The sequence below is a fragment of the Silene latifolia genome, chromosome 6 (assembly GCF_048544455.1).
Source record: "Silene latifolia isolate original U9 population chromosome 6, ASM4854445v1, whole genome shotgun sequence".
In the NCBI taxonomy this organism is placed as follows: Eukaryota; Viridiplantae; Streptophyta; class Magnoliopsida; order Caryophyllales; family Caryophyllaceae; genus Silene; species Silene latifolia.
Window position 1 is genome coordinate 11,933,799 of NC_133531.1, and position 7,901 is coordinate 11,941,699.

Sequence of the window (7,901 nt, forward strand, 5' to 3'; positions counted from 1 at the left end):
TTTGTTTAAACCGTCCCGGTATTAGGGTGAGAAACGGCGGCCGTCGCCGACTTTGGGCAGAGGGACGACGTAAGTCGGTTGTGGCAGTGACGTTGGTGGTGCCTGATTGTGGTGGCATGGTAAGGGGTGTTAGGGGTAGTGGTGGCCAACGTTTTAATGAACAAAATGCTACACTTACTGCATGTTTCCTGCAAACATTCCAACATCCGGCCAAGAAAACAAATAACGCAAATTAATAACGCTTTATTTACAAGCAGCCTTTGGTTAATAGAAGTAATTAATTTACCCGCATAACGAGAAGAAATGGATGTGATAAATTGAAAGGGATACAGTTCAAGACGTCAAATAGTATCAATGTCTTTTACTTTTCCTTTTTTTTGTGTTAAATGTTTTTTCATTTATTTTACTTTTTTGCTATCTTGGTAATTTTCGCACAAGAGAGACGCCGGTAAAGGTGGTCGATGGCGGCTAACGAATGGTGGTTGGATGGTTGCAATTAGAGTGAGAAAAGAGTAAATGAAGAAGAGAGGGATTGAAGAAGGGTATTAAAAGGAAATCATTAAAATAAAAGGGGTATTATGGTCATTTACGTACATGAATGAGTAAAATTCGTACATGAATGAGCACCACTCATTTAAAATCCTAAATTTTATTCTTTCTTTTTCTTTTCTATTTTTGATGAAGTGTATTTTGTATCACAAAATCTCATTGAAGACGGGCGATATCCGTCACAAGCTTGTGACGGATACCGTTTCCTCTCACAAAATACCCATTGAGAGGTGAGTGGGAAGCACATGGGGGGTGCCCCACCTTGTCCCCCTCTCCCTTTTTGTGAGAGGTCATCACAAGCTTGTGACGGGATTAGCCCGTCACAAACAAGACTAGCTGATTTTGTATTGACAGTTGAGCACACCTGTTGAAGAATAGAAGGCAAAGTTATTGAGAAGAACTCACTCAAGCCGTGAATTCTCACAAGAGTTAGAAATCGAACTTATTGCTGACACTAACAAAACTCGTAAGTATGTCTCTCTTTTTGTCATGTCTTAAAATTGTCATTTGATGTTTGAACATCCTTTCGTTTTACTCCCTCATTTAATCGGTTCTTTACATTTGTTATTGATGCGGTTTTTTGAGAAAGCACATGTGAATGCGATAATGCGCATATATCGAATACAGAGTAGTTGCTTTACAAGGTCATTCATTATAGAGGATGCGTATCACAAAGGATTGAGTATGTGTCGGGAAATTGAATTGTTAATTAAGGAACATGACGCACGTCTGCCAAAGTGCTAATCTACAGTTTCTTAACAAGGAGAAAGCATATAAATAAGGTTTTAAGTGTCGACACTTTTGTACGTTCAGATGAATGGTCAGCCACTTAAAATGACTTGTTTGTAAATTATGAACACAAATTCTTCAACCAGAGGCCATCTATAAAGTCATAATAAAAATGATTAAATAAATACCAGGTTTTTTAATTAGTAACCCGAGTTTTAATAAAATATCATGCATAAAAAATGTGAGTTGCGATGTTGATTTCCCGGAGAACTAGCAAATTTGAACATACAAGTGATCTAGATTTTGTTTCTTTGTAGAACAATAATACATTTTTAACGGTTTTAATGAATTTCAATCATTTTGGGATCAAGGCTCTGATGTTGTTGTTGTTTAGCTTTTCTATCCAACTTATTCTCATATAAAAAGTTGGACAGAATTGTCGAAAAGAGTGAAGTTTAGTGGTTAAAATTTAGGTCAAATTCTCTGGAATTTAGAATTAAGCCCTTTTATGAGCAATTTTGTGAGAAATATTTATATCTTCTAGATTTCGAGCACGTTACCTTAAAAAACATGAACATCACAAACTATTTCCTCAACTTGCATTAGACATTAGTTGTCCAAAAGTGTTGGGAGAATAGTACAATACCCTTTTTTTTGGGCTTCACTAATCCAAGGTTTCCCTATTTAGACAATATTACAAGACCCAACATTTTCCAACTTACGTATAGTACCTTTCCTTTTTTAGAGGATTTAAAAAAACAAGTTGTATGATTGTATGATGCAAGTGGCACTATAATAAACCCTTGCATTATGCAATTAGGAAAGATTAAATGATCAAATAATTGAGGATTAGTGCTACTTTTAGGCTTATCCAACGTTAAATTAGTTACTTAATCACAAGTTGCAATATTTTGTTTATGGTTGATCTACAAATGGAACTTTTCTTGGCATTTTTTAGTTTATCATCATGTTTGGGTGGACTTTTCAAAGGTTATTTTTAAATGGCTGTCATCAATCACTCCAACCTAATTCAGTAATATGAAATAGTTTTTGTATTGTATTGTTTTGGTTTGGTTTGTTGAGACAATTGGTCTCCCTTGTGACGGGTTACCATTTGTGACGGATATTTTGTGAGTTAAAATGGTAATAAAATGGGTTAGTGGAGAAAGGGGACCACATGAATAGTGTTGCAGAGAGAGAAAAAGTGGGTACTTTGTGAGGTAAAATGGTATCCGTCACTCAAGAGTGACGGATATGTGCCGTCACAAACAAGAATTTGTGTGTTGTTGAGATGTGAGTGATTTTTGTTTCCTTAATTGCTTAAAAGAAAAGAGAGATTATTTAGCTTATATAAATATATTACGCGTATGAATGTAAAAGATTCGTGTATGATAGAGATGAGTAATACTCCCTCCATTGCTAACTGGTTGATAATATACCAAAGTATTTTAATGCAATGTTGCAATTTCAGAATGGAAGGGAGTAACGTACATGTGTATTGAAAACGTACTATGATGTATCTATCACACATGTTCCGTGGTATGTCCATTGTTTTTTTTTTTTTTTTTGTTCAAATGAGTGAACTATATCACAGGTAAGAATCGAACCACCAACTTCACGATTGGAGTAAGAGAGCTCTTACTAGCTAACTCTTGTTCTTGTTGTATGTCTCTAATAAATTGAGATGTGTTGTAGTAATAGTTTAAGTAGTGACAACCAAAAATGTGTTGTACGATGTCTGAAGCATATCCATGACAACAAAACAAGAAAGTGTTTTGTGAGCTTACCATCCAAGGTTCTTTGAAAAGATATGCTTGTGTTGTATAGGTGTTTATCATGTGCTTTTTTTTTTTTTTTTTTGTGTGTGTGTGTTGTTGACCCGGAGTATTCCTTACTGACAGCTCAGACAATCTCCTTCGGATACTGAAGACAATTTAATGGGTTGACTACTTGACTATTTCCAAGTTTAACTTTTTCATTTACAAGAGTCATGACCACTTGTTTAAGAGATTAGAGCTTTTACCACTCAGATCAGCTAACTTTGGTTTTCAGTTTTTGTAAGCTATCCTTAAACTTATATTGTTGATTATACAAAAAATCAGACAGAGAAGCTCCCTATATTTTAGACCTTGCTTTTTAAAAGACATTACGTACCTTTTTTTGTCTATCATTTGCTAATCTTCAATTAATATACTTCTCACGAAAAATTAAAAAAGGTAAATAAATGATCAGCAAGTCTCTCTTGTGACGGACATATCCGTCATATACTTGCGACGAGTCAAGTAATACCCATGTAGGTAGATAAGACAAAACAGAATGTTACTCTTTAGGCATTCTGCTTTGTCTTATCTACCCCCACATGGGTAATAAACTAATAATACTTGACTCGTTGCAACCTTGCGACGGATATGCTCGTCACAAATGAGAATTAGTGATAAATGATTGGTTTTTTCATCTTTAATCCCCTATCCCGCTTGTACTCTATTAACTTTGTATCTCATTTGACACTTGAAAATATACGACTCTTTGGCCCTGAAAGACGTTGTGCATACTGCATAGGGTATGTGTCAATAGGGGATGATCGAAATAATCGAACCAATCTTAGAACCCAAAACCCCGACTGTAAATCCAATTTCAAACATCCGATAATTTGGTTCAATTATCTGAAAGCGATTGCATGTACAAAAACCAGGTTCCGGTCGATTCATATAATTACATCTATCGAGCTCCAATTAAGTCCAAAACCTATTCCGTTGTAAGCCCATGACCTATGTCAATACCAAAATTATGCTACTACCAGTTCTGTGCTGATAAATGGGCCAAAATAAATTTTGGGGCTACTTGAATGATACTCGTGTGTTATTATTCACAGAAATGACCGTCCACATTCCTCTTTCCATTTTAACATTATATAAATCGATTCTGATTATGTCTTAATTTTAAGTCATGGTTTGATGGGTTTTTTGTCAAACACAACCTTTAAAATTCCAAACACCACCTTTAAAAAAAAAGTTTGTGAAACACAACCTTTAATAATTTCTTTTTTGTCAAACACGACCTTTTGGTCGGGGGGTTTTTGTGAGACTTTTATTAGGGTTATGATGCTTTATTTGGTCTGAAATTTGGTATGTAGGTAGAGGGGAGTGCAAGTTAGGTCGTAGTTGTGGTGGTTGCGGTGGTTGTTGCTTGCAAGTGGTGGTTCGAGAAGAGTAAATTGACTCACGAATAAGTCATACTTTAATTCTCTCTCTAACATCTTGAGAGAGACTTTTCTCTCTTTTTTTGAGAGCTCTTTTAAAAAAAACAAAACCATAAAAAATATTTCTCCAAAATAGAAGCACTCAATTATCACCTTTTCATACGCAAACTTTCTTTACTTCTTCCAAGTAGGGTTTCTTGGAGTTATTAATGACCCTTCCCTTACCCCCGGTGCATGTACGCATTGGAATTCAGAAAATCTTGCTTTTATTTGGTTTTTTCCATAATCTAATGATTACCTCCTTTCCTTTATTATTGGCTCTTTTAGACATGCAAAACTAATTTAAATTTCCCTTCTGTTCTTATTTAATACTCTTCCTTTAAATCAATCACTCTTACCTTTTTAGTATCACTTCTTTACCTTTTCCCTATCTTCAACTCTTTCTGCTTCCTTTCCTATGGAAAATAACTTCAACTTTTATACGGAGGATGTGAATCCTTCTCTGGAAAATATCTTTAATGATATTAACTTTCGTACAGAAGCTGAGAATAGTCCTGGGTTAGTCAATGAGTGGCGCTTCCCTAGAAGTGGAAGTGTGGTGTCACCTAGTGGGGAAGATCTAGGGCACTCAATGGAGTTTTGGGGTAGCTGTCTTCTGGGCTACTTGGTTGATTACAGATTGCTACGTGCACACTCTGTCAATAGGATCATTGAGGATACTTGGGCCACTCGTGGGTCTGTGCATGTTTGGCGTTTGGGGGATATCTACATTATACATTTTGGCAACATGCAAGACTTGGAGGATGTCTTAAGCCGAAGTATTATTGTTGTGGATGGTGCTCTTATGGTGCTTAAGAAATGGCAGCCTGGTTTGGTGCCAAGAACTGTTCGCTTTCCTACAGCTCGTATATGGGTCCGGGTTTGTGGGTTACCTTTCGAGTATCTTACCATGCATATGGCTAATACAATTGCCCATATGTTTGGTGACGATACTGTTGTGGAAGGTTTTCATATTTTGCCTGATCATGATTATTTTCGAATGCGTGTTACTGTTCGGTTGGGTTATCCTTTAAACCCTGGTTTCTTCCTGGCTTGTCATTCTAATAAGCTTCTTTGGATTCAGTTCAAGTATGAAGAAGTTTTCAAATATTGTACTAGGTGTGGGCGTATTGGTCATAAAGGAATGCAATGTGTGGAGAGGATTCAAGATATTGTTTCTAGTATTAATTCTTCTCTGGAAAGGATTATTGATAGAGGGTTTGCGATTTTCCAAACTAGATATCAGTTTACTATGTTTAATCTCAATCTGAGTGCCCTACCCTCAACTTCTAAGTATGTTTCCTCTAGAGTAAGGCTTGGGGAGCATAGGGGGGCTATTCTGCCTGCTGATTATCTTCCGGAGCATGTTTTTGACTTCGATTTGGGTCTAGTGGATGGGGGAAGAGTTTTTCCTGGGATGGAATTTGTTGTCACTGCTTTACCTTTTGCTAGCCCAATTATTTTCGAGAATGAGGCTGTTTTTTCTGATCACATGCAGAATCTGAATGCCAATATGGATATTAATGGGGATGTTGGGGATCAGCAGTTTGGAGTGCAAAATGATGATCCGACGTTGCATGCTGACCCGATGTTGCATGCAGATGTTGTTGCTCCTCTTGATGACCCTATGGTGGCTCACAACAACTTGGAGAATGGTTTCCATGTTAATCCTACTGACTTTCATTCTACCATTGGTTCTTTACCTACGGGTGGCCATCCTAATGGTATTGTGGGGAATCAAGTTGGGGAAGTAAATGCTAATGAGGAGGTAAGGGATCCAACTGCTATGGATCAGCAGAATGATGTTCAAGTAGTTAATCCGATGGTGCATGCAGTTATTCCTGATGATATTATGATGGCTCACAACATCACTGAGAATGGGGTCCATGATAATCCTGTTGATTTTCATCCTGCCAATACCACTATGCCTCCTGGTGTGCATGATAATGATTTTGTGGGGCGTCATGAAGGGCATGCAAATGGTCCTATTCATGAGAATCCCTTATCCCCTCATGGAGGCCCTCTGAATGCCAATAATCTCCTTGTGGGTCCACAAGATAATGGTAACTTACTCTTTCATCCTGTAGTCAATCATTTTCATAATCATTTCAATGATCCTAGGGATACCGCTTTTAACAATGATCAGATTGCATTGGGTCTTGTGGGGATTGAGATTAATCCTAACGAGGCAAACCCCCAAAATGAGGGTGTGACAAACCCTTTAAATGAGGGCCGTTTGCATAACAATGGAAATGTGGCTGTTGGTGATGACGATCAGCTGCATGGTGATTTCAGGGATAACATTGAAATTAATGTTCATGTTGATTTAGCTAACATAAATGGGAATAATATAACCAATGATCTTCCTTTTATGGCTGAGGATTTACCAGTAAATGGGAATGTAGTTGAGAACCAGTTGGAGAATGGGGGAACCGGCCACATTGATACTGCTGCTAGCCCTATAAATAGTACCAAGGAGATCCTTATCATGCATATACTTCTCATGGGGAGAGAACCTACCCTTTCGATGAAGATGCCTTTGTTCAGGGCTCTATTAACGCTAGAGTCGAAGATCAACCTCATTTAGCCTTCAGGGAAGATGATGCTCGGGGTTATAATCAATTCTTGGAGGCGCCTGAAGATTTACATATGTTTTTCCCTAATCCTTCTTTTGTCCAAGCGCAGGGTACTGTGGATACTGATGCAGATCCTTTTCTTAATCAAAATACTAATGATACTATTGTTGTTTATTCTTCAAGCTCTGATATGTCAACTCCAGAGTGGCCACTTTTAAGTTCATCATCTGGTTCTTTGCCTACTATTAATAATCATCTTTCCACTTCTGTGTCTGAGGAAGATGTATTCCATGATGCTGTTCAGGATTTGAATGATGTCTTTTCTTTGGGGACCACTATTATTCCTTCTGCAGGAAATGGGGAAGAAATTCCTGTGAGAGTGGGTAATGACATTATAGTCAACAATGTTGGTACTAACCCTCTCCTGCAGGATGCAAATGCAAGGTTTGATACTGGTATTTACCCTCCTACAGGGACTGCTTCCCCTCAATCTAGGAGAGGGAAAAACTTGAAAGTGCTTGCTGAATCTCTTGGTCTTCCATCTGACCTATGTGTTCCCAATCTGAAAAGAAGGTCGTCATCTGACCCAGGCCCGCAGGAAACCTCTTTATGGGCCATGTATGATTATGATGTGGATTTCCCTTCTGTTTCTAGTCCTTCAAAAAGGCACAGGGTCTCTCCTACGGAGTTCACTGCTGAATCCTCTCGTCAAGGGCGACAGAGAGCTTCCTTTCGTATTTTTGTGGCTAATGAAGAAATGACTATCTCAAGCACTGATTCTGAAGGCACTGAAGAAGGTCTTGCGAGGA